We start from the raw sequence: 27,846 nt of genomic DNA on the forward strand, positions 1-27,846 counted from the left end.
CAGGACCCCCTCCCATGCCCACTGTAGCATTGTATACAATTCTGTTAACTACCCATTTGCTGCTCATTAGTATGCCCACGTTGGAGCAGTGTAGAATGCATTGCCAGTGATTTCCCCTTGCGCATATGCCCTGTAGTCCCAACAGAGCAGATTTCATAGGCAATGCACATAGTAATTGGCTGCTTTACTGGAGCCGGCCTTTTGTTTATATGAAATGCAAATGATGTGTTGCGCAATCAAGCCCACTGTAGCATTGTTTGTATACAATGCCATTTAATTCCCCTTCCGCTGCTCATTTATATGCCCAACTTGGAGCAGTGTATAGAATGCATTGCAAATGATTTCACCTTGCGCATCTGCTCTGTGGTCCCAACAGAGCAGAGTTCATAAGCAATGCACATAGTGATTGGCTGCTCTAGTGGAGCCAGTTATATGAAATGCAAATGATGTGTTGCGCAATCAAGCCCCCACTGTAGCATTGTTTGTATACAATGCAAATAATTCCCCTTTGCTGCTGATTTCTGCCCAGCCTGGCGCAGCATAGAATGCATTGCGATTGATTTCCCGTTGATTTCAAGCTTTGTAGTCCCAACAGAGCAGTGTTCAGACGCAATGCACATAGATTTGTTGCACCTAGGATTTAGACAGGATTTAGACAGGACCCTCTCCCAAGCCCACTGTAGCATTGTTTGTATACAATGCCTTTAAGTACCCATTTGCTGCTCATTAGTATGCCCACCTTGGAGCAGTGTAGAATGCATTGCCAGTGATTTCCCCTTGCGCATATGCCCTGTAGTCCCAACAGAGCAGATTTCATAGGCAATGCACATAGTAACTGGCTGCTTTACTGGAGCCGGTCTTTTCTTTATATGAAATGCAAATGATGTGTTGCGCAATCAAGCCCACTGTAGCATTGTTTGTATACAATGCCATTAATTCCCCCTCCGCTGCTCATTTATATGCCCAACTTGGAGCAGTGTATAGAATGCATTGCAAATGATTTCACTTTGCGCATCTGCTCTGTGGTCCCAACAGAGCAGAGTTCATAAGCAATGCACATAGTGATTGGCTGCTCTAGTGGAGCCAGTTATATGAAATGCAAATGATGTGTTGCGCAATCAAGCCCCCACTGTAGCATTGTTTGTATACAATGCAAATAATTCCCCTTTGCTGCTGATTTATGCCCAGCCTGGCGCAGCATAGAATGCATTGCGATTGATTTCCCGTTGTTTTCAAGCTTTGTAGTCCCAACAGAGCAGAGTTCAGACGCAATGCACATAGATTTGTTGCACCTAGGATTTAGACAGGACCCCCTCCCATGCCCACTGTAGCATTGTATACAATGCTGTTAACTACCCATTTGCTGCTCATTAGTATGCCCACGTTGGAGCAGTGTAGAATGCATTGCCAGTGATTTCCCCTTGCGCATATGCCCTGTAGTCCCAACAGAGCAGATTTCATAGGCAATGCACATAGTAATTGGCTGCTTTACTGGAGCCGGCCTTTTGTTTATATGAAATGCAAATGATGTGTTGCGCAATCAAGCCCACTGTAGCATTGTTTGTATACAATGCCATTTAATTCCCCTTCCGCTGCTCATTTATATGCCCAACTTGGAGCAGTGTATAGAATGCATTGCAAATGATTTCACCTTGCGCATCTGCTCTGTGGTCCCAACAGAGCAGAGTTCATAAGCAATGCACATAGTGATTGGCTGCTCTAGTGGAGCCAGTTATATGAAATGCAAATGATGTGTTGCGCAATCAAGCCCCCACTGTAGCATTGTTTGTATACAATGCAAATAATTCCCCTTTGCTGCTGATTTATGCCCAGCCTGGCGCAGCATAGAATGCATTGCGATTGATTTCCCATTGTTTTCAAGCTTTGTAGTCCCAACAGAGCAGAGTTCAGACGCAATGCACATAGATTTGTTGCACCTAGGATTTAGACAGGATTTAGACAGGACCCCCTCCCATGCCCACTGTAGTATTGTATACAATGCTGTTAACTACCCATTTGCTGCTCATTAGTATGCCCACCTTGGAGCAGTGTAGAATGCATTGCCAGTGATTTCCCCTTGCGCATATGCCCTGTAGTCCCAACAGAGCAGATTTCATAGGCAATGCACATAGTAATTGGCTGCTTTACTGGAGCCGGCCTTTTGTTTATATGTAATGCAAATGATGTGTTGCGCAATCAAGCCCACTGTAGCATTGTTTGTATACAATGCCATTAATTCCCCTTCCGCTGCTCATTTATATGCCCAACTTGGAGCAGTGTATAGAATGCATTGCAAATGATTTCACCTTGCGCATCTGCTCTGTGGTCCCAACAGAGCAGAGTTCATAAGCAATGCACATAGTGATTGGCTGCTCTAGTGGAGCCAGTTATATGAAATGCAAATGATGTGTTGCGCAATCAAGCCCCCACTGTAGCATTGTTTGTATACAATGCAAATAATTCCCCTTTGCTGCTGATGTCTGCCCAGCCTGGCGCAGCATAGAATGCATTGCGATTGATTTCCCGTTGATTTCAAGCTTTGTAGTCCCAACAGAGCAGTGTTCAGACGCAATGCACATAGATTTGTTGCACCTAGGATTTAGACAGGATTTAGACAGAACCCCCTCCCAAGGCCATTGTAGCATTTCTTTTTTTTGTTAGGCTTTAGTTACAGTTATTAGTCAGAATTAGATCCATATTGTTTAATGTGAAAATGATGTATGTTTTTACTGTTAAATGCTTTATTGTTTTAGAAGGCAGGAAAGTATTTTATCATTTTAAAATGCAAGGCTTGTCAATATTACAGTTGAGTGAATATAATTTGTTTTAAAAGTTGTTAATATGATAATTGGGGCTTACAGCCCCATATCATCCTTCTTGTGTTTTTTTAATGTTACCAATATCTCGTTGCAGATCACTGGAATGAGCAGCACTCTGGAATGAGCAGCACTCTGGAATGAGCAGCATGGTTGGACTGCTGTTCGATCTAAAGTAAGTGAGGGGTACACATTTTTTTTCTTTTTAAATTTGAATATATATTTTTTTTCTTTAAAGATAAATTTACCCTTTAACCCCTCCAATACACGGCACTTTCACCCCATTGGTGTTCAATGGGAAGCATGCATCCCTTTGCCGTTGTTTTTCAGTGTTGAAGCATGTCTTCCCTTGGTTGTCAATGGGCAGCATGTCTCCCCTATTTAAAGACTGGGAAGCTGACACCCCCTTGGCAATGATTGGGAAGCTGGCACCCCCTTGGTAATGACTGGGAAGCTGGTACCCCCTTGGCGATGACTGGGAAGCTGACACCCCCTTGGCAATGACTGGGAAGCTGGCACCCCCTTGGTGATGACTGGGAAGCTGGCACCCCCTTGGCGATGACTGGGAAGCTGGCACCCCCCTTGGTTATGACTGGGAAGTTGGCACCCCCCTTGGCTATGACTGGGAAGCTGGCACCCCCCTTGGCAATGACTGGGAAGCTGGCACCCCCCTTGGCGATGACTGGGAAGCTGGCACCCCCCTTGGCGATGACTGGGAAGCTGGCACCCCCCCTTGGCGATGACTGGGAAGCTGGCACCCCCCCTTGGCGATGACTGGGAAGCTGGCACCCCCCTTGGCGATGACTGGGAATCGTTTAATAGCTCAGTGACAATTGCGGCTTATTCAATAGACAGTACGATGTGTAATGCTCTTAAAGCAAACAATCACATGACTGCTGTAAAACGGCATGGGTCAGTTGCTGACTTGCTGTGTGGCTATTGCACTTTGCAATGTGCCCTGTTCTTGTTTTTAAACCCAGTTGCATACTGAACAGTCAACCATACTATAAACCATTTTTCAACTTGCTCAATTTTTTCTAGAACGTTTTATGTTGACTTGGACTCCAGTCACACCTGAGTGTTTTGCGGGCTGATTTGGGATACCAAAACACCGTGCAAAAATGACAATTCGCACAGCACTTATTTAGGTGCCATTCATTTCAATGTCGCCTAAACGCATGTTCCATTTTGCTATGTGATCATGGCAAAATTGCAACGCATTAAGCTTGTCCCTCAAAACGTATCGGGAGCTTCTTTTTGGTGTTTTAGTCCGTAGGATTCACTATTGGGTTGGCCCACCCTTTTGCAGCTACAACAGCTTCAACTCTTCTGGGAAGGCTGTCCACAAGGTTTTGGCATGTGTCTTTGGGAATGTTTCTTCCATTTGTGAAGTCAGGCACTGATGTGGACGAGAAGGCCTGGCTCGGAGTCTCTGTTCTAATTTATCCCAAAGGTGTTCTATCTGGTTGAGGTCAAGACTCTGTGCAGGCCAGTCAAGTTCCTCCACCCCAAACTCACTCATCCATGTCTTTATGGACCTTGCTTTGTGCACTGGTGCTCAGTCATGTTGAAACAGGAAGGGGCCATCCCCAAACTGTTCCCACAAAGTTGGGAGCATGCAAATGTCCAATATGTCTTGGTATGCTGACGCCTTAAGAGTTCCCTTCACTGGAACTAAGGGGCCAAGCCCAACCCCTGAAAAACAACCCCAACCCATAATACCCCCCTCCACCAAATGATTTGGACCAGTGCACAAAGCAAGGTCCATAAAGACACAGATGAGTGAGTTTGGGGTGGAGGAACTTGACTGGCCTGCACAGAGTCCTGACCTTAACCTGATAGAACACCTTTGAGGTGATTTAGAGCGCAGACTGCGAGACAGGCCTTCTCATCCAACATCAGTGCCTGACCTCACAAATGTGCTTCTGGCAGAATGGTCAAACATTCCCAAAGACACACGACTAAACCTTGTGGACAGCCTTCCCAGAAGAGTTAAAGCTGTTATAGCTGCAAAGGGTGGACCAACTCAATATTGAACCCTACGGACTAAGACTGGGATGCCATTAAAGTTCATGTGCATGTTAAGGCAGGCGTCCCACTATAGTGTATGTGTAAGGGGGCACTCGGCCACACTCTGATGCAAGGGGCGATACTCTGCTATAAAGTGGGACTAATGTAAGGGTGGGACTTTGGAGACGTGGATGCAAGGGAGGACCATGTTGTGAATGTGGCACTTATCCTGACTGCTGTACTCTGTTTTGTTTATTGCTTGCTCTTAACCCCTGTACTCTGTACAATATGCATAGATATACTGTACATAGACCTGACCAAGGTGATCATTGTCTCAACTGTTGCTGGTTTTAATGAAGTTCTTCTTTAACGTAAGCTCAGCCCATGCATCAGAATTTTTCTTTGTGTTCAACCAGTGGGTTGAACAAAAATGGCTCGATTTTTTTTTTTTTTTTCCCCCATTCACACATTTGACACTGCCCCGCTAACCCAACTGTACTCTGCCCTACTGATTCCTGTTTCTGTATACTGTTCTTCTGAACTCCCATCCTCTGCCCCTCCCCCTGACAATTTTTACTGCACCCCCACATCAGACGGATAGATTCGGCCCTGGATTGGAGTATGAGGTCTCCATACTAGAGCCAACAATCTCTTTGGCCAGGCCAAATTAAATACTCTCTATTCTTGGGTCAAACTTTAGGTACTGGGTCAGAATCCTTATATCTTTAGGGGGGAAAAAAATCTGACACTTACCGCTCCCTCAACATGGCAACCCTTCAATACTTTGTGAGACATTACAACAAGAATTTAAAATACTTTTTTTATTGTGTACATATAGTTTTACAAAATAATATATAAAAAGATTATATAAACATACAAGGTATAGACCTGTTTTTTATCTTTCTTGATGGTCACTACACCCCCAGGGTAGGAAACCCTTCTCCAGAGGAGATCAGTAAGTGTAGGCCATTGAACTTGACATGCTTCATGGTCGCCCGCTTCTTCAGGGCAAAAGTGAAGGGAAGCAGGACACTACAAGAGTACATAACGTCATAGTATTGAAGGCAACAAAAACAGCATAGTGTCCTCAACAGCAGATTACTACAACAAAAAAGGTACAGGAATGCCTTACCCCAAGATCAGGCTGGGTCCGTCGGCAGCCATCATGGAGGCGCCAAAGCGGCCAAGTGAGCAAGGGAGCAAAAATAAAACGGCGACTGGGTGTGTGTGTGTGTGTGTGTGTGTGTGTGTGTGTGTATATGTATGGAGGCTTTCTTTACGGGTTTCTTCTTCTGGAGACCTCAGTCATGCTGATTCTCTTTAACACTGAAACTGGCCATAGATGGAACAAAATTTGACTGGTTCAGCAGGGACCAGCCAAATTTTCAATCCATCTATGGCTGTTCCCATTCCTGAAACTTCGCTCTAATGATCAACTTCTCTCGAACCGGCTTGTTGGAAGGTTTTTTACTTTCAATAAGTGCTGATTAGTGTATTCTAACAGTGGAGTCATCTCCCCTTTGTCAGAATACAATAACCAAGCAGGAAGGATTTCTCTATTGACTCCACTTGTGTGAATGGGTAAACCAGTTCAGTTTGTTTTGCTTTTTCGATCAGCCCACTTCAAAATGAATGAATTAATGATTTGTATAGCGCTGCAATTGCGAACTGAATCGCCTCAAGGCTTCAAAAGAACTTCCATGTATGGCCAGCCTTAGAGTAACTAAAGCTGAATTTTGGATCCATGTGTGGCCACTGTGGTTGAACAGAAGAAAGTATATTCCCAATCGGTCAGTGTCATAGGCTGGAGAGATGTTCATTATATTTTGACAGCAGGGAAGTCTTTCTGCTGTCAGAATACAATGATACAGTGGGGGGGATTCCAGTACCCACATTGAGTGTGTGGATGGAGGAATCCGGTCAGTTTTTTTTTTTTTTTTTAATTTAACCCACTAGCTGAATGAAAACACTGGCACGTACAAGGCCAGCTTTTAGAGATTCATGGGTAAGTGACCTGGAGATACTGAAGCCAGGTTTAGCATTTTAGGTTAACAGTAAAATATTTTCATATCATGCCTTGGTTTAGATTGTGTATTTTTAACCGAAACCTCATATTTTATTATCTCTGGATAAGTAGTCATGATGTCATTGTAAAGTTTCTCTTTTTCCATGACTAGTTGATAAGCCATGATCTCTTCAAGCAAGATGGAAAGCCAAGCACACTCCAAGCAAGATGGACTCCCTTTTCTGCTCCTGCAGCATTAGCAGATGGTGGGTACCTACATAAAACTCATTGGATGATACAAAATGCGTCTTAACTTGCTATAAAAGCATCGCCTGAGTTATGAGCTTTTATCATAACTCCATTGCTTGGGTTTAGCCACTCTGTTTTGTGGACCCAAAAATATTGATAGACTGACTGAGTTAGAAATGAGAAAGTATATATCTTAATCAACTGCCTGAGTTATGAGCTTTTATCATAACTTTTAAGTTCCGGGATCTGAGGGATATTCAGGTTCAGTCTGAAGTCTCTAGCGGTGAATGAGCTCCTTGGTCGTGGGTTAGTGTGGTCCCCATAAGCTGTGATGGCTCCGAGTCTCAGTCTCAACAACCTGCATCTTGTGATTACCCTGCAGGACACCGGTTTCAAGGAGTTAATTTCTGCAGGGATGAATGGCTGAGCAGGGATTTCACTCCGATCTCTCTTGGGAAAGTCTACGGAGAGCCCCCGCTCTCTGGAGGTAAAGGGCGGCTGTTGCAAGACCATCTTACATTTCAATTGTAAGCTGTAACTGGGCATCTAGACTGGTTGCTAGGCTGTTCTGTAGTGGAAGGTTGAGGGACTGGGTCAATCTCAGTCCTTGCTGAACTGGGGGAGGAGTGCTCACTCCCCTGAGAAAGCCAGGGCTGGATCTGATTCGGTCTCTTTTCCAACTGCTCCCAGTGCACCCTGTCAGGTAGTCTAAATGTTTGATTATGGCTTATGATGGGAATGGCGGAGCTTCTTCCAACTGTACATCCTTTCTTCCTGGGAATACGGAGTGTTGATCTTGGAATGGTTTTTAATTTTTCTTGGTTATAGTATGAGGGCACCATACTACAGTCAACAAACTCTTTGACCAGGCCAAAATCAACATGCCCTATTCTTGGGTCAGACTTGAGGCACGGAGACTTTGAAACCTCTGAGAAATACTTTGAAAAAATGACAGAGGGCAACAGGGTTTGAGCAGGCCTAGAAACAGAGGGCCAAGAGCAGACCAAAAGGGAGGGGGGTGAAAGGAAGAGAAGTAGGTGGGAGGATGGGTGAATATGGGAAGTGGAAGAATAGAATTTTGGGAAGACCTATATATAAAAGTAACAATACCAAATAAGATTTTAATATAAATTTAGAAAAATTTTGATAATAGAAGACATAAAAAAAAAACTTCTGTGAATATACCACAATGATGTGAAACTGAGAAGGAGACAGTAAATGAATGTAAAGTTGACTAAGTCTCTTGACACTGTTTGCTGAAGTGGGGGGGGGGGGACTTGAGGCACTGGGTCAGGGATGCCTTCTCCCCTAAGGGGAAAAGGTATGACACATGCCATTCCCACACAAATGCTTTTAACCGGTTCAATACCGGCATTTTCACCCCCTTCCTTCCCAGACAAATTTTTAGTTTTCAGCGCTGTCGCATTTTAAATGACAATTGCGCGGTCATGCGACATTGTACCCAAACAAAATTGACGTCCTTTTTTTTTCCCACAAATAGAGCTTTCTTTTGGTGTTATTTGATCGCCTCTGTGGTTTTTATTTTTTGTGCTATAAACAAAAGAAGAGCGACAATTTTGAAAAAAACACAATATTTTTTACTTTTTGCTATAATAAATATCCCAATTTAAAAAAAAAAAAAAAAAATTTTTTCCTCAGTTTCGGCCGATACGTATTCTTCTACATATTTTTGGTAAAAAAAAAAAAAATCGCATTAAGCGTATATTGATTGGTTTGCGCAAAAGTTATAGCGTCTACAAAATATGTTATAGATTTATGGCATTTTAAAAAAATATATATTTATTTATTTTTTTTACTAGTAATAGCGGCGATCGTGATTTTTTTTTCGTGACTGCGACATTATGGCGGACACATCGGACACTTTTGACACATTTTTGGGACCATTCACATTTATACAGCGATCAATGCTATAAAATTGCATTGATTACTGTGTAAATGTGACAGGCAGTGAAGGGGTTAACCACTAGGGGGACACAAGGGGTTAACTATGTTTCCTAAGGGAGTGTTTCTAACTGTAGGGGGCGGGGACGTACAAGGGGAGGAGACCGATCAGTGTTCCGCTGTACTGGGAACACAGATCGCTCTCCTCACAACTGACAGGACGTGGATCTGTGTGTTTACACACACAGATCCACGGTCCGGCCCGGTTAACGGGCAATCACGGGTGCCCGGCGGACATCGCAGCCGCCGGCACACGCACCGGGTCCCGAGCAACGCGGCGGGCGCGCGCACCCCCTAGACGGCCGGGAATCCCAGGCCGTCATATGACATCCACCCAGGATGGGAGATCCCATCTGTAGACGTCATTTGTCTATGGCCGGGTAGGGAAGTGGTTAAACGTCCCTAATTTTTAAAAAATATGAAAGTTTTTCAATGAAAACTATTCATTATTGCCCAAGAATAGTGTAGCCAGTAGCTGGCAAAATTGCTCTTTGTGGTCCCAACAGAGCAGAGTTCCGACACAAAGCACATATGTCTTGCTGCCCATTTGCTAGAGCAGCATTTAGACAAGACCCCCTCCCAAAGCCCACTGTAGCATTATATACAATGCTGTTAACTACCCATTTGCTGCTCATTTTATATGCCCCCCTGGGAGCAATGTAGAATGCATTGCTAGTGATTTTCCATTGCGCATATGCTCTGTGGTCCCAGCAGAGCAGAGTTCATAGGCAGTGCGGATAGTAATTGGCTGCTCTACTGGAGTCAGTCTTTGCGCGACACATCATTTGCATTTCAAATAAACATTCAAGCCCACTGTATCGACGCCTGTTTTAAGAAGTGTTGCACTCACTTGATAAACATTTCAACCAGGCATCAATACAAAGAGAAACCAAATGTTTCTAACCATCAAAATGGCCACCACGTCCCAGTGCGCAACAGTGTTGTGTCACGACTCCACCCTATGCGTTTTTGTCATCATACATACTACACCATGATAATGCCCTTTCATTCCTCCATACCACTCTGGAGGAATGAAATATGGATATTGTGGGCAGTGGAGGAGTATATTATTAAGGAGAAGCCTGGGATTCAGCTCCAGTGACACCATTCCAGGACTACTTTGAAAAGGCTCGTTTGACCTTCCTTGGTGTGGGCTCACACTGAGGGATAAGAGGCAGTGTGAATTGGGTTATGGTGACGGCTCCTTTCTGTAAACTTCTTCCTTCTTTACCTCTTAATCGCCACTTTCCAAGTTTTTATTTTGAAGTGGGATTGGGAAAGTTTTTATATGGATTGATTATGACTGTAAATCGGACTTTATAATCTGATTGTTGGTTCCAAGCGCTGAACCAACGTTCTCTTATTTTCTTTTATGTTGTTGTTCCAGCATACAGTTCATGTGCTAGCAACTATTGCAATTTGTATTTAGTTTTCAACCTAGTGCAGTCTTTTCCATACAATACGTACAGTTTTACGAACTCATGCCAACGTCACAAAATTGGGCTTGGACATTTAGATTTGTTTTACCCCTAGGTGCGAAGGGGTTAAAAGTTGCTCTACTCTACAAAACAGGGAGAACATGTAAGGAATTTTAAGTTAAAAGCACATAAAAAGGTAACCAGCTATATATATATATATTTTTTTTTTTTTAAGTAATGCTATGTTAATGGGAAAATGTATTTTTTATCCATCTATGTATGGCCTAAGTGTCTGTCAGGAATGATTTGGAGTAGTAGAACTGAAGAAGCAGTTAGGTAACAGAACATCTTCAACATGGTAGAACAATGCATATGACTGGGTGAGAAGTTATGCCGCATACACACGATCAGACTTTACAGCATACTTGGTCCGGCGTACCGGATTTCGTCAGACAATTAGATCGTGTGTGGGCTCCAGCGGACTTTGTTTTCTCAAAAGTTTGTCGGACTTAGATTTGAAACATGTTTCAAATCTATCCGACGGACTCGAGTCCGGTCGAAAAGTCCGCTCGTCTGTATGCTAGTCCGATGGACAAAAACCCACACTAGGGCAGCTATTGGCTACTGGCTATGAACTTCCTTGTTTTAGTCCAGTCGTACGTCATCACTTACAAATTCGTCGGACTTTGGTTGATCGTGTGTAGGCAAGTCTGATCATTCGGAATGTCCGTCTTAAAGTCCGTCAAAGTATGCCGTAAAGTCCGGTCGTGTGTACGTGACGTTAGTTTCAGTTTGTCCGGCAGGGGATCCATGGTCCGAATCTGTGCTCATTCAATGTATTTCTGCTTTTTGACATCAGACTTCGTCAGACCTCATGTTCAATCTATGGGCAACTTTCCTTGCATCATGTTATCAGGCTACCTCAGATCCATCAAGTTGAGGTCTGGAAAAATGGAAAAAGACAGTTCTTTTTCAATTTTTTTTGTAAATGGACGGATTTGAAGACAGGCCGATGTAAATCCATAGACTTAAATGGAGCTTTTGACAGATCTGTATGAAAAATGGACAGGCTAACCTGATTGCAAAACCCGTATAAAAAGGACCTAACTTGTACCAGTTAATCTTTGAGCGTGCATCTGATTTTAAAAACAAGTAAACTGTACCATGAAAACTTTCATCTCATTTATGCTGTTTAGTTGGGTTTTTGTCTTTTTTTTTTTGTATATTTAAGCTATGTTAATGGGAAAATTTAATAAATAGAATGTAGGTTTGGCTGCAGAAGTATAAAATGCACTAAGGACTATGCTTACAAATGTCTCCTCTCTAACCCTATTTCTCTCGTTTTTAGCTGCTGTTTGTTTCAACAAGTCTGCTCAACTGGCCTAGCAGTGTTGGTGTATCGGCAAGGTTGAGGTGAACTGCATTCAACCCAAAGACGTCATCAATTCTTCTGATTTCCTTTGCAATTTTGTTCTGTGATGAGCATCATGCAGAAGACCCTTTATGATCACTTCAAAGACTGTTCTCTACCATTGTTTGAAATATAGAATAAAAATCATTGTACATAGCTAAATAAATGTTGACCTGATACTAGATTTTGGTGGGTAGTGTGCTTTTATTTGGTTTAACCACTTAACCTATGGTGGATGCAGGGGCGGATCCAGAGCCTAGTCTCGGGAGGGGCACTGCCAGAAAATACGTTTTTTTGGGGGTAAATTTAACGGGGAAATGGCTGGTGTTAGCGCTTCAATCATCACGGCACCATGCTTGTTATGGTGTCAGGATGATTGAAGCGCATTATTACTATTATTACATGGTTATAAAAAATGAAATGGTTCAACTCACCATAGAATCAGTGGGAGCCCCGAGCGTGTCACTTGCCACTGTTATCTGCCACACGTTGGGGATTGTCACTTGCCACGTCACCCGTCACTAGATGCAGATTGTCACTTGCCACGTCCCATGCCACACGTTGCGGATTGTCACTTGCCACGTCCCATGCCACATGTTGCGGATTGTCACTTGCCACGTCCCATGCCACACGTTGCAGATTGTCACATGCCACGTCCCATGCCACACATTGCGGATTGTCACTTGCCACGTCCCATGCCACACGTTGCAGATTGTCACATGCCACGTCCCATGCCACACGTTGCAGATTGTCACATGCCACGTCCCATGCCACACGTTGCGGATTGTCACTTGCCACGTCCCATGCCACACGTTGCGGATTGTCAATTTCCACGTCCCATGCCGCACGTTGCAGATTGTCACTTGCCACGTCCCATGCCACACGTTGCAGATTGTCACATGCCATGTCCCATGCCACACATCGCGGATTGTCACTTGCCACGTCCCATGCCACACGTTGCAGATTGTCACATGCCACGTCCCATGCCACACGTTGCGGATTGTCACATGCCACGTCCCATGCCACATGTTGCGGATTGTCACTTGCCATGTCCCATGCCACAGGTTGCGGATTGTCACTTGCCTGCTATAATTGTTTGCTGTGTCCCAGTCAGAGTCAGGCTTATTTAACTGGTGACCCCCTGTCATCAGTGCTGGGCAGGGAGGAATGGGCTGGCTGCTGCCACTGGGAGAGCGATGGGAGCAGAGCGAACACATGGCTCATCCTGAGCGGATGTGTCAGCGCTGCATCCCGCCCCAGGGGTAGCAGAGAGATGATGTAATCTCTCTGCTGCCGCGGCTGCCTGTACATTCAACAGTGTGGGCGGAACTGCAGGGATGCAGGGCGGCGCTGGGCGGTGAGAGATGATGTTATCTCTCTGCTCCCCCGCCCGCCGGCTCCCTAATTGGCCAGCAGCCGCTCACAAACTGTCACTGAGCCGCACACAGCTGTTCACGTAACGGAGCCGCCCGTGCTCTCAGCTGTGGAGCCGCCCGCCGGCTCTCTCACCCACAGCGATGCCTGCCCTGCCCACCCACTCACCCACAATCTCGGAGGGGGCAATTGCCCTGTTGCCCCCCCCCCCGGATCCGCCCCTGGGTGGATGTCATATGACATTCTTAGGTTGAAGTAGAGATATCTGAATGATGCCTGCAGTTAGAAGCATCCAGATTGCTTTTACTTTACAGGGAATGGCCAGCTGTAAAAAAAAAAAAAAAATAATAATATATATATAAATATATATATATATATATATATATATATATATATATATATATATATATATATATATATTTCTATCTTTATATGTGTGTGTGTGTATATATATATCTATATCGATAGCAATAGATATATCTTTTTATATATATATATATATATATATATATGTATGTATATATATATATATATCTATATCAGTGCTTCTCCTGGATTACCTGGATGGTCCTTGGCCATCTCTATGACCCACGGAGGCCGGAGGCAACGTCATGACATCACTTCCAGTGTCGGCAGATGTAAGCACTGTCGGGTTTTTTGCTGGGAAGCCTGAGATTGTTTTTTTTTTTTTTTTTTTTTTGTTTTGTTTTTTCCAGCATAGAGGAGAGATGTGGGGACTTATAGACCCCAGATCTTTCCATAAAAGCCCTATTACAAGGGATATTTACATTCCATGTAATAAAAGTGAACAAAAACATTTTTTTAAGGGATAGTGTAAAAAAAAAAAAATTGAAAGCTCCCCCATCCCCTCCTGCTCACACTCAGAAGGTAGGTCAAGCATGCATATGTAACTGGTGTTAAAAACCGCACGTGTGAGGTATCGCCGCAAACGAACGAGAGCAATAATTCTAGCACAAGAACTCCTCTAACTCTAAACTGGTAGCCTGTAAAAAAAATAAAGCGTCACCTATGGACATTTTTAAGTACTGAAGTTTGGCGCCATTCCAGGGGTGTGCAGAGTTTTAAAGCGTGATACGTCGGGTATCTATTTACTTTGCATTACCTCATCTTTCACATTATACAAAAAAAAAAAAAAATTGGGCTAACTTTAGTGAGTAATTTTATAGCAAAAAATCTCTAATCTTGTTCAAAGTGCACTACATTGTGGCCTCATCATACAGACAGGCTCCCCAAGCCAGTGTTTACAAAATAAAAAAAGCTTGCAGGGAAAACCAATTTACCTACTTGCTGCCCGCACCTACAGGCATCACCCCGATATGAATCTTTTCAGAAGTGATTTGATTGGCCAATTAGCCACTCTATCACTTCTGTGGGGTGCCAGAAGAAGGGGTTACCCCCTCCCAAAACCAATGCCTTTCCTGGACTCTACCTTCCCATCGCAGAGCCTGGGATTGATGTGGGCGACAACAATTGCTGCACTGAACAGAGAGAGGAACTGACGTCATTCCTCTCTTTCTCTGTAACCCCGGAAACCAGGAGCGACGAGTATTATCCTCACTTTTGGTACCGCCTCTTAGTTTACCTGGCCGCTAGCCATCAGGAAAGCAGCCGATCAGACCTGTGGCTAATCGGCTGCATGGGAGGCTAGAGGAGAGATTTGGGGTCTAATAGACCCCAGATCGCTCCATAAAGAGGACCTGTCATGGCCCATGCTGTCACAAGGGATGTTGTTCTTCCCAATAAAGTTAATCCAAAAAAAAGTGTAAAAAATAAAATCAAAATAAATAAAATTGGAAGCACCCCTGTCCCACCGCGCCTACGTGCAAATGCGAACGTATACTTTACTCCTGCAAGCATATGTAAACGGTGATCGCACCACACATGTGAGGTATTGTTGCTAACATTCTAGCACCAGATCTCCTATATAAAACTCTAAACTGGTAACCTGTAAAGGTGTTTAAAGTGTCTCCTATGGAGAATTTTAAGCACTGGATTGGTGCAGGACCAATGTGGTGCCTATATTTAAAAAGGGATCATAGTTTTTACCAAGTAACTATAGACCTGTTAGTTTAACTTCTATAGTCGAGAAGATACTGGAGAGTTTAATAAAAGACCACATAGTTTTTTTTTCCAGCAAGAACTCCTCTATTTTAGGCAACAGACAGAAACCTAATTTCTTTTTATGAGGAGGTAAGTAAAACCTTGGATAGAGGGGTGGCTGTGGACGTGGTATACTTGGATTTTAAAAAAGTGCCTGACACAGTTCCCCACACATGGCTCATGTGTAAGGTAAAGTCTACAGGCTTGGAAAAATCTATTTGTAAATGGATAGAAAACTGGCTAAAAGTCAAAATTCAGAGAGTAGTGGTTAATGACTCGTACTCTGAATGGTCTAAGGTTATCAGTGGTGTAACCCAAGGATCAGTGTTGGGACCCTTACTTTTTAATACCTTTTATAAATGATATCAGGTCTGGGATTAAAAGTACAATTTTAGTGTTTGCAGAGGACACCAAGCTATGCAGTGAAATCATGTTCTTGCAGGATGTCTCTAATTTACAAGCCAACCTCAATGCATTAAACCTCATTTGCCACCTAATTAGGTGGCAAATGAGGTTTAATGTTGATAAATGTAAAGTTATGGACTTGGGGGCTAAGAATATGCATGCATACTAGGGGAGTACAACTGGGGGAATTAATGGTGGAGAAGGATCTGGGGGTTTTGGTGGATCATAAGTTTAAAGGGGTTGTAAAGTCTCAGCGTTTTTCACCTTAATGCATTCTATGCATTAAGGTGAAAAACCTCCTGTGCTGCAAATTTCCCTCCAGAGCCCCCTTTATTTACCTGAACCCAATCGTTCCAGCATCGAGGATGAGCACAACTCATTGGACAGATTGATAGCCACAGGAGCCATTTGCTCTCGCTGCTGTCAATCAAATCCAGTGACCTGGGAGCCAGGGGGTGGGGCCGAGTCCTGCTGTCTGTGTCAATGGACAGAGAGCGCCCTCCAATGAGGGGAGGAGCCTGGGGCACCTCAGAAGAGGAGGATCGGGGGCTGCTCTGTGCAAAACCCATTGCAAAGAGCACGTAAATATAACATGTTACAACTAGTTTTTTTATAAATAACAAAGCTTTACAATCATTTTAATAATAGCATGCAATGCCAAGCTGCGGTTTCCAAAGCCAGCAAAGTCCTTTCTTGTATAAAGAGAGGTATAGACTCCAGAGAGAGAGATATCATTTTGCCCAAACCCATAGGTACAAATTGCTGGGAGGCATGTATTGAGCCCATTGAATAGTGATTGAAAAATTACCAAAAAAAATTACACAAAGTTGTCACTAAATGAGATATTGCTCACACATGCCGTGGTTATATGTGGAATTACACCCCAAAATACATTCTGCTGCTTCTCCTGAGTATGGGGATACCTCATGTGTGAGACTTTTGGGAGCCTAGCGAAGTAGAGAACCCCCGAAAACCAAGCACCGCCTTCAGGATTTCTAAGGGTGTAAATTTTTGATTTCACTCCTCACTACCAATCAGTTTCGAAGGCCATAAGATGCCAAGATAGTACAACCCCCCCAAATGACCCCACTTTGGCAAGTAGATACCCCAAGCTATTTGCTGATAGGCATGTTGAGTCCATGGAATCTTTTATATTTTGCCAGTTGCGGGAATATGACAATTTTTTTTTTTTTTTTGCTCAAAGTTGTCACTAAATGATCTATTGCTCAAACATGCCATGGGCATATGTGAAATGACACTAGGGATGAGCCGAACACCCCCCCCGGTTCGGTTTGCACCAGAACCTGCGAACGGACCGAAAATTCGAACGAACGTTAGAACCCCATTGACGTCTATGGGACTCGAACGTTCGAAATCAAAAGTGCTCATTTTAAAGGCTAATTTGCATGGTATTGTCCTAAAAAGGGTTTGGGGACCCGGGTCCTACCCCAGGGGACATGTATCAATGCAAAAAAAAACTTTTAAAAACGGCCGTTTTTTCGGGAGCAGTGATTTTAATGATGGTTAAAGTAAAAAAAAAAAAAGTGAAATATTCCTTTAAATATCGTACCTGGGGGGTGTCTATAGTATGCCTGTAAAGTGGCGCGTGTTTCCCGTGTTTAGAACAGTCCCTGCACCAAATGTCATTTTTAAAGGAAAAAATCTCATTTAAAACTGCTTGCGGGTTTAATGTAATGTCGGGTCCTGGCAATATGGATGAAAATCAGTGAGACAAACGGCATGGGTACCCCCCAGTCCATTACCAGGCCCTTTGGATCTTGTATGGATATTAAGGGGAACCCCGCACCCAAATTAAAATAAGGAAAGGTGTGGGGCCACCAGGCCCTATATACTCTGAACAGCAGTATACAGGCGGTGCAAACAAGACAGGGACTGTAGGTTTGTTGTTAAGTAGAATCTGTTTGTCATTTTGAACGGGTACATTTTTAACGTGTTTAGCTCCAGCCAAAAAATCTTTTTTAAGCTTTTTGGAAAACATAGGGAAGGGTTATCACCCCTGTGACATTTGTTTTGCTGTCTTTCCTCCTCTTTAGAAGATTTCACCTCACTTTTTGTCCCAATGACAAATGTTTTTTTGAAAATTTGGGGTTTTTTGTGGAACAAGGATTGGAAAGCATCAGTGGAAAGGAGAAATGTTTTTCCCATATTAACTCTTACAGAGAGAATTTCCCTTCCTAGGGGTAGATTTATTCTCACTTCCTGTTGTCTCCTTCCGTTTGCAAGTAGGAGTCGTTTGTAAGTTAGATGTTTGAAAGTAGGGGCCTGCCCTATATACTCAGCAGAAATTTGGGCCTTAGGTGTTGTTGTGGCCACAACAACGTAAGCCCTCACAGGGCCCTGCTGTGAAATATTAGATCAAGAATTGTAATTACATGCCCCTGTTGAACAGGGGCAGAAAAATTGGGCCTTTGGTGGTGGTGCTGGTGCCACAACACTGCAACCCCTCACAGACACTCTAGTTGGAACGCAGGAACGAGCCCTGCTGCAAAGTATTGCATCAAACATTGTAATTACACGCCCCTGTTAAACAGGGGCAGAAAAATTGGGCCTTAGGCACTGGTGCTACAACACTGCAACCCCTCACAGACACTCTAGTTGGAACACAGGAACGAGCCCTGCTGCAAAGTATTGCATCAAAAATTGTAATCACACGCCCCTGTTAAACAGGGGCTGAAAAATTGTGCCTTAGGCATTGGTGGTGGCGCCCAGAACCAAAAATGTTCTTTCAAGCTATCAGCGTGATGATTGAGGAGGAAGAGGATAATTACTCAGGGATAGTCACTCAGCATCAGCATAGGCAGTCTTTGAAGGGATCTGAGATTTCAAAAAAAATTATTCGGTTACATCAGCATCAGGTGCTTGGTAGCTGGTGGTGATCCAAGACTGATTCATTTTTATGAAGGTCAGTCGATCGACCGAGTCGGTGGACAGACGCACCCTGTGATCGGTTACAAAGCCTCCAGCAGCACTGAATGTGCGTTCCAAAAGAACGCTGGATGCAGGACAGGCCAGTAGCTCAATTGCATACTGTGCAAGCTCTGGCCAGTGATCCATCCTCAAGACCCAGTAACCCAGAGGATTTTTGGTGGGAAAGGTGTCCAAGTCAGATCTTGCCCCTAGGTATTCCTGCACCATGTAAAACAGACGCTGGCGATGGTTGCTGGAACCGATCATACCTTGGGGCTGCGGACCAAAAAATTGTCTGAACGCATCGGTCAGACGGCCACCTTCTCCACCACTCCTTCTTTGACTGAAGCCTCAGCAACACGTTGTCCAGACACAGGAGTTTGTAACCTCCCAGTCTCTGGGAACGCGTTGCACAGACCTTTCTGCAAGGCCTCCCGAAGATGTTTCATCCTCTGCTCCCTCTGCGATGGCAAGATAAGGTCCGCAACCTTACCCTTGTAACGTGGATCAAGGAGGGTTGCCAGCCAGTATTGGTCCTTCTCCTTGATACCACGAATACGAGGATCCTTATGCAGGCTTTGCAGGATCAGGGAGGCCATGCAGCGTAGGTTTGCTGAGGCATTTGGTCCAGAGTCCTCTGGGTCACTAAGGACGACATGGTCCGCAGCCACCTCCTCCCAGCCACGTACAAGTCCATGTGTTTCTTGGGACTGATCCCTTAAAGACTGCTGCTGATGCTGAGTGCCAGGCTCCACCTCCATACTGACACAATCTTCCTCCTCCTCCTCCTCGTCCTCTTCCTGTGTGATCGGCGGGCATGCAGGAACACTGTCTGGATAAAGGGGGCCTTGAGAGCTAAGGAAGTCCTCCTCTTCCTGCCTCTGTTCTGCCTCAAGTGCCCTGTCCATTATTCCACGCAGCGTGTGCTCCAACAGGTGGACAAGGGGGACAGTGTCACTGATGCATGCACTGTCACTGCTCACCATCCTCGTGGCCTCCTCAAATGGTGACAGGACAGTGCATGCATCCCTGATCATGGCCCACTGGCGAGGGAAAAAAACCAAGCTCCCCTGACCCTGTCCTGGTGCCATAGTCGCACAGGTACTCATTGATGGCCCTCTGCTGCGTGTGCAGCCGCTGCAGCATGGCCAATGTTGAGTTCCACCTGGTGGGCATGTCACAGATTAGGCGGTTCTTGGGCAGGTTAAACTCCTTTTGGAGGTCCGTCAGCCGAGCACTGGCATTATATGACCGGCGGAAATGCACACAGACTTTCCTGGCCTGCCTCAGGACATCCTGTAAGCCCGGGTACCTGCCCAAGAACCGCTGCACCACCAAGTTAAGGACGTGAGCCAAACAGGGCACATGGGTCATTTGTCCCTGTCGGAGGGCAGAGAGGAGGTTGGTGCCAGTGTCGCAAACCACCATTCCTGCCTTAAGTTGGCGTGGCGTCAACCACCTCTGAACCTGCCCCTGCAGAGCTGACAGAACCTCTGCCCCAGTGTGGCTCCTGTCCCCCAAGCACACCAGCTCAAGCACCGCATGGCATCTTTTGGCCTGCGTACTTGCGTAGCCCCTTGAATGGCTACGGAGCACCGCTGGTTCCGAGGACAAAGCACAGGAAGAGGCCATGGAGGAAGAAGAAGAGGAGTGGGTGGAGGAGAGAGGTGTGTCACAATCATTAGCATTTTGGAGGCGTGGTGGCGGAACAACCTCCAACACTACTGCACCTTGTCCTGCATCCTTCCCAGCTGCCAGCAGAGTCACCCAATGCGCCGTGAAACTTAAGTAACGTCCCTGTCCATGCCTGCTGGACCATGAGTCAGCGGTAATATGCACCTTACCGCTGACCGCCCTGTCCAGCGAGGCATGGACATTGCCTGCCACATGCCGTGAGAAAAAGTGGCGTTTAGGTACCTGCCACTGAGGAACCGCACATTCCACAAACTCACGGAAGGGGGCAGAGTCTACCAACTGAAAGGGCAGCAGTTGAAGTGCTAGCAATTTTGCCAAGCTAGCATTCAACCGCTGGGCATGTGGATGGCTGGGAGCAAACTTCTTTCGGTGGTGCAGCAGCTGGGGCAGGGAAATTTGCCTGGTACAATCTGACGTCGGTGTACCAAAAGCAGATTGCCCACAAGTACTTGGCTGTGACACACCTAATTCTACACCTTCATTCCTCTAAGTGCAGGTCTCAGAGAGGACTGAAGGTATAGTGGGGTTGGAGATCTCAGCTGATGAGGAGCAAGGAGAGGTCCTCTTTGTTCTTTGGTGTGGATCTTTTAGATACGCTTGCCAACGAACTGCATGGCAGGTCAACATATGTCTGGTCAAGCATGTGCTACCCAAGCGGGAGATGTTTTGGCCACGCGAGATACGCTTGAGACATATGTTGCAAATAGCAGCGGTGTGATCTGATGCACTCGTCTCAAAAAAGGCCCACACCAAAGAACTTTTTGAATAACGCGCAGAGACTGCAGCGCCCTGCACATGTGGAGCTTTGGGGTGTGATGCAGTCAATGTGCTGCCCTTAGGCTGGCCCCTGGAGGGCATCCTGCCTCGTTGGTGATGTGCCGCTGCCTCCTCCTCCTCCTCATCTCTCCTATCAGGCACCCACGTTGAGTCAGTGACCTCATCATCCCCTCCCTCCTCATCACTGGAGCAAACCTGGCAGTATGCTGCAGCAGGGGGAGCATGACTGTAACAAGACAAGCCTGCCTGTCAGTAAGAAGATAACAGGAACGGATCTAGCTGAACACTGTGAGGTGGGCGTACCACACTAACTTGTAGGTTTAGCTGAACACTGTGAGCAGGACGCACTGCGCTAACTGTAAATAGTCTAGCTGCCTGACTGTGGTACTAATAGGATCAAAAGAACACCAGTAATTTTCTTCAGGTAGCTGTATGTACTGTAACAAGACAAGCCTGCCTGTCAGTAAGAAGATAACAGGAACGGATCTAGCTGAACACTGTGAGCAGGACGCACTGCACTAACTGTAAATAGTCTAGCTGCCTGACTGTGGTACTAATAGGATCAAAGGAACACCAGTAATTTTCTTCAGGTAGCTGTAAATACTGTAACAAGACAAGCCTGCCTGTCAGTAGTAAGATAACAAGAACGGATCTAGCTAAACTGAATACAGTGTATATATATGCAACACCTGGGATGCATATATATACACAATACACTGTAAGTGCAGCTAACTGACTGACTGTTCTGCCTAATCTATCTAACTCAAATCAAATGTCACTGTCTCTCTCTCTCTCTCTCTCTCTCTCTCTCTATGAACGCCGGAACACACACTACACAGGGCCGCCGTGCAGGCGGCCTTATATAGTGTGGGGCGTGTACTAAAGCCCCTGAGCCATAATTGGCCAAAGCCTCCTTGGCTTTGGCCAATTACGGCTCTCTGTTCAGGCGGCGCTGTGATTGGCCAAGCATGCGGGTCATAGTGCATGCTTGGCCAATCATCAGCCAGCAATGCACTGCGATGCCGCAGTGAATTATGGGCCGTGACGCGCCACACGAATTTGGTGCGAACGGCCCATATCGTTCGCAATTCGTCGAACGATCGAACAGCCGATGTTCGAGTCGAACATGGGTTCGACTCGTACACGAATCTCATCCCTAAATGACACCTTAAAATACATTCTGCTGCTTCTCCTGAGTACGGGGATACCACATGTGTGAGACTTTTTGGGAGTCTAGCTGCATACAGGACCCCGAAACCCAATCACCGCCTTCAGGCTTTCTAAGGGCATAAAATGGTGATTTCACTTGCTCACTACCTATCACAGTTTTGGAGGCCATGAAATTACAAGATAGCACAAAACCCCCAAATTACCCCATTTTGGAAAGAAGACACTTCAAGCTATTTGCTGAGAGGCATGTTGAATCCATGGAATATTTTATATTTTGCCACAAGTTTCGGGAAAATTACAATTTTCTTTTTTTTTTTTTTTTTTTTTTTTTTACAGAACGTTGTAACTAAATTATATTTTGTTAAAAAATGGCATGGTTATATGTGGAATTACACCCCAAAATACATTCTGCTGCTTCTCCTAAGTATGGGGATAATGTGTGGAACTTTTTGGCAGTCTAACCGCGTACAGGACACCAAAAAACAATCACCGCCTTCAGGCTTTCTAAGGGCGTACATTTTTTATTTCACTCCTCACTGCCTATCACAGTTTCGAAGGCCATGAAATGCCAAGATAGCACAAAACCCCCCCAAATGACCGCATTTTGGAAAGTAGACACCCCAAGCTATTTGCTGAGAGGCATGTTGAGTATTTTGCAGATCTCGCTTTTTGTCACAAAGTTTTGAAATTTGGGGAAAAAGAAAAAAATACATTTTTCTTTTCTTTCTTCATTTTCAAAAATAAATGAGATCTGCAAAATACTCACCATGCATCTTAGCAAATACCTTGGGGTGTCTACTTTCCAAAATGGGGTCATTGGGGGGGGGGGGTTGTGCTATCTGGACATTTCAGGACCTCAGTTACTGTGATAGGTAGTGAGGAGCAAAATCACAATTTTACGCCTTTAGAAAGCGGTGGTGATTGTTTGGGTTCCTGTACGTGGCTAGGCTCCAAAAAAGGCCCACACATGTGGTATCCCCGTACTCAGGAGAAGCAGCAGAATGTATTTTGGGGTGTAATTCCACATATACCTATGCTATGTTTGAATAATATATCATTTAGTGACAACTTTGTGCAAAAAAAAAAAAAAAGTGTAATTTTTCCGAAACTTGTGGCAAAAAATAAAATATTCCATGGACTCAACATGCCTATCAGCAAATAGCTTGGGGTGTCTACTTTCCAAAAAGGGGTCATATGGGGGTGTGTTTACTGTCCTGGCATTTTATGCAAAACATTTAGAAGCTTATTAATAAAAATTTTCCTTCACGCTGGTAGATGTAAAATAAATAAATAGTGACTAGATAATTTCTAATAAAATAATCCTATAAAACAGGTATCAATATTGCAGCAAAATGGGGGTGTTTCACACCAACACTTGATACAGTAGATATTGAATGTATTTCGCGCAATATTACCAATACTTAATATGTGCAAGTTTGTGTAAACAAAAACAAAATTAAAACTTTTGGGTAGTGGTTGCTACAGCTATAATTGCTAGGATCAATGATCTCTATGTTAGCCACATATAGCAATACCCATTATCTATAGGTAGAGTGATGGTGCTAAAATAATATGCTAATGATAAAAATCTATTTTACTATTGTGACACAAAGATCGTGAAAAAACAAGTTGAATCCGTGAATAAATAAGCATAAATAAATAAATACTTATGAGTGAAATAATTTTTTCTAAAGTGCTAATAAATAATGTTATGTATAACCCATCATACATCAATTCATAAATAATCACAATACCAGCAATAATTTTAAAATAGTGCTGTCAAAATTCATGCAAATGTGACTTTAAAGTGCAAGTGGTAGGATGGTATAATTATGAATAAAATTGAAAATATATAAAGTTCTTGAAAAAAAGATGGCAAATGATGAAAAAATATTAAAAATAGTTTTTTCTATTCGGATCTGTTCTATCTTGTATACTGGGTGTATTTATCTTGTGGTGGTGCCTCCTAGTGTGGTCTCTCAGAACTCTCACCTTAATTATGCAATAAACAGGCATATGGGTTGTTATGACTTTAAGACGTGGAAGCAGTGTCTGGGAGCCTCTCCTTCTTTGTTGTTATCTCTCCATGCTTTCTTCTCTGTCACTCCACTCTTGTGATTTCAGTCCTGATCAGGTGAGGGAAAAAAAGGAGGACACTGCTTCCACGTCTTAAAGTCATAACAACCCATATGCCTGTTTATTGCATAATTAAGGTGAGAGTTCTGAGAGACCACACTAGGAGGCACCACCACAAGATTAATACACACAGTATACAAGATAGAACAGATTTCTTCCCCTTCCCCCTGTATTTACTGAGTGGTACCGTGCAGGACCTGGGGTCTGCATAACAAAATAGCCCAGAAGCTACTGCAAAAACCACCAGCCACAGCTCCCTCTTACAGCAGAGACACTGTGGTTATCACAACAGTAGGTTGCCAGCCTCTCCCTACATGTCCGGTTGTGGGACATTAGTAGGGATGAATAGAGCGAAGGAGGGGGGCCTGGTAGATACAAAGAGTTCCTTACAGGCCAGGTATACCACTGAACAATTTATGGATTGTGCAATGGTTGAAGGATTCAGGAGTAAGCTCTCCTGGTCAGCAGGTGCACTAGGTTATATGGCCCTATTAGCCCAGCTGCTAGGAATCTGAAGTCATAAGCTCCAACCTCCCACTCCACCTTTACATTGTGGTTATAGTGCAGGAGGTAAGAAAAACTTTTTTGTTGGTTTGGGCTACAGTCAACTCAGTGACAGATCTAAAGGCGATTTACCATAAATTGCTTCCTATACTCTTTAAGGATTTTCTGTTCAAACATATGCAAGAGCTAGATAGATACATGATTGCTTGTTTAAGGCCTGCAGGTGGCTATTTTTTCCTCCAGGCTAAATTGGCGACCACCTTTTCTAGAGGCTGTCCTAAATTGGTCTCTAGGGTTGGGCTCATTGAGACTTTAGTGTCTGATCAGCCCCACCTGTGTGTGAGCTGTCCAGCGTTTGCTCAGAGTACGGAGGTAAGGTAGGACAACAGCTACTATAGTAAGGTGTCCAACCATTTTAGGATTTGTTCCTTCACTGGGGGGTGAAGTGTTAGTATCTACAGCCCAGGCTATGCCTAGGGATCAAATTGTTTGGTATTTCATAAAGGGATACACCATGAATCCTCCTTGGTTGCACACCAGTAGACCTCAGTAGTGAAGGTTTGTCCTTGCTGGGATGTTTTGTGGCACAGCAGAAATACACATTGAGATATGAGACATTTCTGCTCATAAGAGGTATATTGCTGTACATCAGAAATGCACTGCACTGAAGCTTGGTTGTTGTCTGTTATATCCTGAAGGTACTGCCTTATTTGGCTACAGATCAGAAAAATACAACAGGGAAGGTGGTCTGTACTTTCTGGTCTTGTGATGCATGGCGGAAATGCACATGATTGAGTCTTGTGACACCTCTGCTCATATTTGTTATATTGCTGCACATCAGACATACTCAAAATTGAGTTCTGTCTGGGGTTTTTTGTGTCCTGTATTACTGCCTTATTGGTTGCTTATTAGAAAGGCAGTAGTGAAGATTGATGGTCCTGAATTGTTGGGAAATACAAATTGAACCTGTGCCAGGGGTAGTACTAGTACTGCCTTTGGTAATCGGTGCAGCCCCGCAAAGTGGTGTCGGGCTGACCGTGCTATTAACGGCAAAGGCTGCCGATTTTAGGCATGTGATTTGACATGTTGAGTCGCATGCCAAATCCCTTCAATATGGATGTGCTATCTCTATTCAGATTGTTATATTGTTGCACATCAGATATATACAAGATTGAAGGTTGTCTGTCCTTTTATGTCTTACATTTACTGCCTTATTGGCTGCATATCAGAAGGGACACAGCAGTGAGGTTGCTTGTCCTTTTCTGATTTGTTTTTGCTGCCTCAGCAGGGAGACACATTGAGGGTGGTGGCGTCTCTGCTCAGTATTGGTATAGTACTACACATCAGACATACACAAAGATTGAAGATTGTTTGTGTCCTGTATGTTCTATATTTACTGCCTTTATCGGCTGCATATCAGAAAGGCACAGCAGTGAGGGTGTCTTTTCTGTTTCTCATTGTTCTACCTTGCTGCTTCTTAAGGATACACAGCAGGGGGTTGTTGGCTGCAAGCCTCCAAGGAGATACAGCATTGGGGAACCCTCGCTTGTTCAACCTGAAAATTGCAAGTTACCTGCGATCTGTGTAATCTCGAGGTCTGTGGACCCAGAAAGCAGGGTCTACTTGGTGGCGCTGCGACCTGGAGTTGCACACACACGAATGGTTCCCATTGGAAGCCATAGTGTATGACTTTTCTCTTGCGTTTTTGCGGTTGCAGGTTGGGTCGCACAGGTGTGGGAGCCCTAAGTTTTATCTGTCCCTTCTGGTTGAGGTTTTGCTACACAACAAGAATAGACATCATGGAGTTTTTGCCTTACTTTGCAATACACCAGAAAGATCGCAGCTAGGAAGGCTGTCTGTTTTTATGTGGCTGCACAACAGAAATACTCAACATTGAAGCTTGTTGGTGCTTTCTGTTTCAGATTCCCTTACCTTACTGCACTTCAGAAAAACACAATGCTGCAGGTTGCTTGGGTCCTTTCTGTGTTGGTTCTATGTGACTGCACTACAGAACTGCATAACAGAAAAGATATTGTCTTGTGTGCCATATTGATCTTATAATTGTATTTGGTGGTTCGTCAGAAATACGCAACATGGAAGTTTGGGTCTTTCTGTCTTATATTTATGGCCCTGTTTTGCTGTACATCAGTAAAACTCCACCGTAAACAGGACTCCCGTCCTTTATGTATATATATCAGTTATGACCTAGCTAGCTGCACTTCAGAAACATGCAGCATTTAGGGTCGGTTCACACTGAGGCAGCACGACCTACAGCGCGACTGCCTCAGGCGACCCAGGACACGACTCAGCGGCGACTTGCGAAACGACTTCTGTATAGAAGTCAATGCAAGTCGCCCCCAAAGTCGTACAGGAACCTTTTTCTAAGTCGGAGCGACTTGCATCGCGTCGATTAGAATGGTTCCATTGCACAGATCAGGACGCTACTTTCAGGTGACTAGGTCGCCTGACAAGTCGTCCCAGTGTGAACCAAGGCTGAGGGTTTGCGTGTGTCTTAATGTTTTTTCATATTGGCTGCACATCAGAAAACCAGACTGTGAGGACTGTTTGTCTACATTGAAGTTCAGATTTGGGTCTCTCCCATATTTGATATGTTGGTTTAGCTAGCCACACTCGGATACACATTATTGTCTATGCTTGTGTCCTTTCTGTCTAAATCTATTGTGCTGGGTCCACAATCTATGATCTTTTTTAATTTGAGATATTAATAATGCATGTATCACCTTTTTGTATTTTAGCCCTCTTTTCCGTGGAGGGGCCTGGAGTTCTGGCTGCAGACGTCACATGTCAGAAAGCCTCAGCCCCTTACATTCAGGAATGCTGGAACCATTTCCTAGGGTTGAAGCC

The 27,846-nt window shown here is 44.4% G+C and overlaps 2 long non-coding RNA genes across 2 annotated transcripts in view; one reads left to right on the top strand and one right to left on the bottom strand.

Annotated features, from left to right (window-relative positions):
* Window positions 1-12,039, top strand: part of LOC141108649 (uncharacterized) — a 109,254-nt gene extending 97,215 nt beyond the window's left edge. The window contains exons 5-7 of the long non-coding RNA XR_012236100.1: window positions 2,914-2,991; window positions 7,004-7,097; window positions 11,809-12,039. This is a non-coding gene — a long non-coding RNA (uncharacterized lncRNA). The remainder of the gene's footprint in view (window positions 1-2,913; window positions 2,992-7,003; window positions 7,098-11,808) is intronic.
* The window catches only part of LOC141108650 (uncharacterized), a 147,491-nt gene that overhangs the window by 78,149 nt on the left and 41,496 nt on the right, over window positions 1-27,846 (bottom strand). The window lies entirely within an intron of this gene.

This window comes from Aquarana catesbeiana, linkage group LG09, assembly GCF_042186555.1.
Source record: "Aquarana catesbeiana isolate 2022-GZ linkage group LG09, ASM4218655v1, whole genome shotgun sequence".
In the NCBI taxonomy this organism is placed as follows: Eukaryota; Metazoa; Chordata; class Amphibia; order Anura; family Ranidae; genus Aquarana; species Aquarana catesbeiana.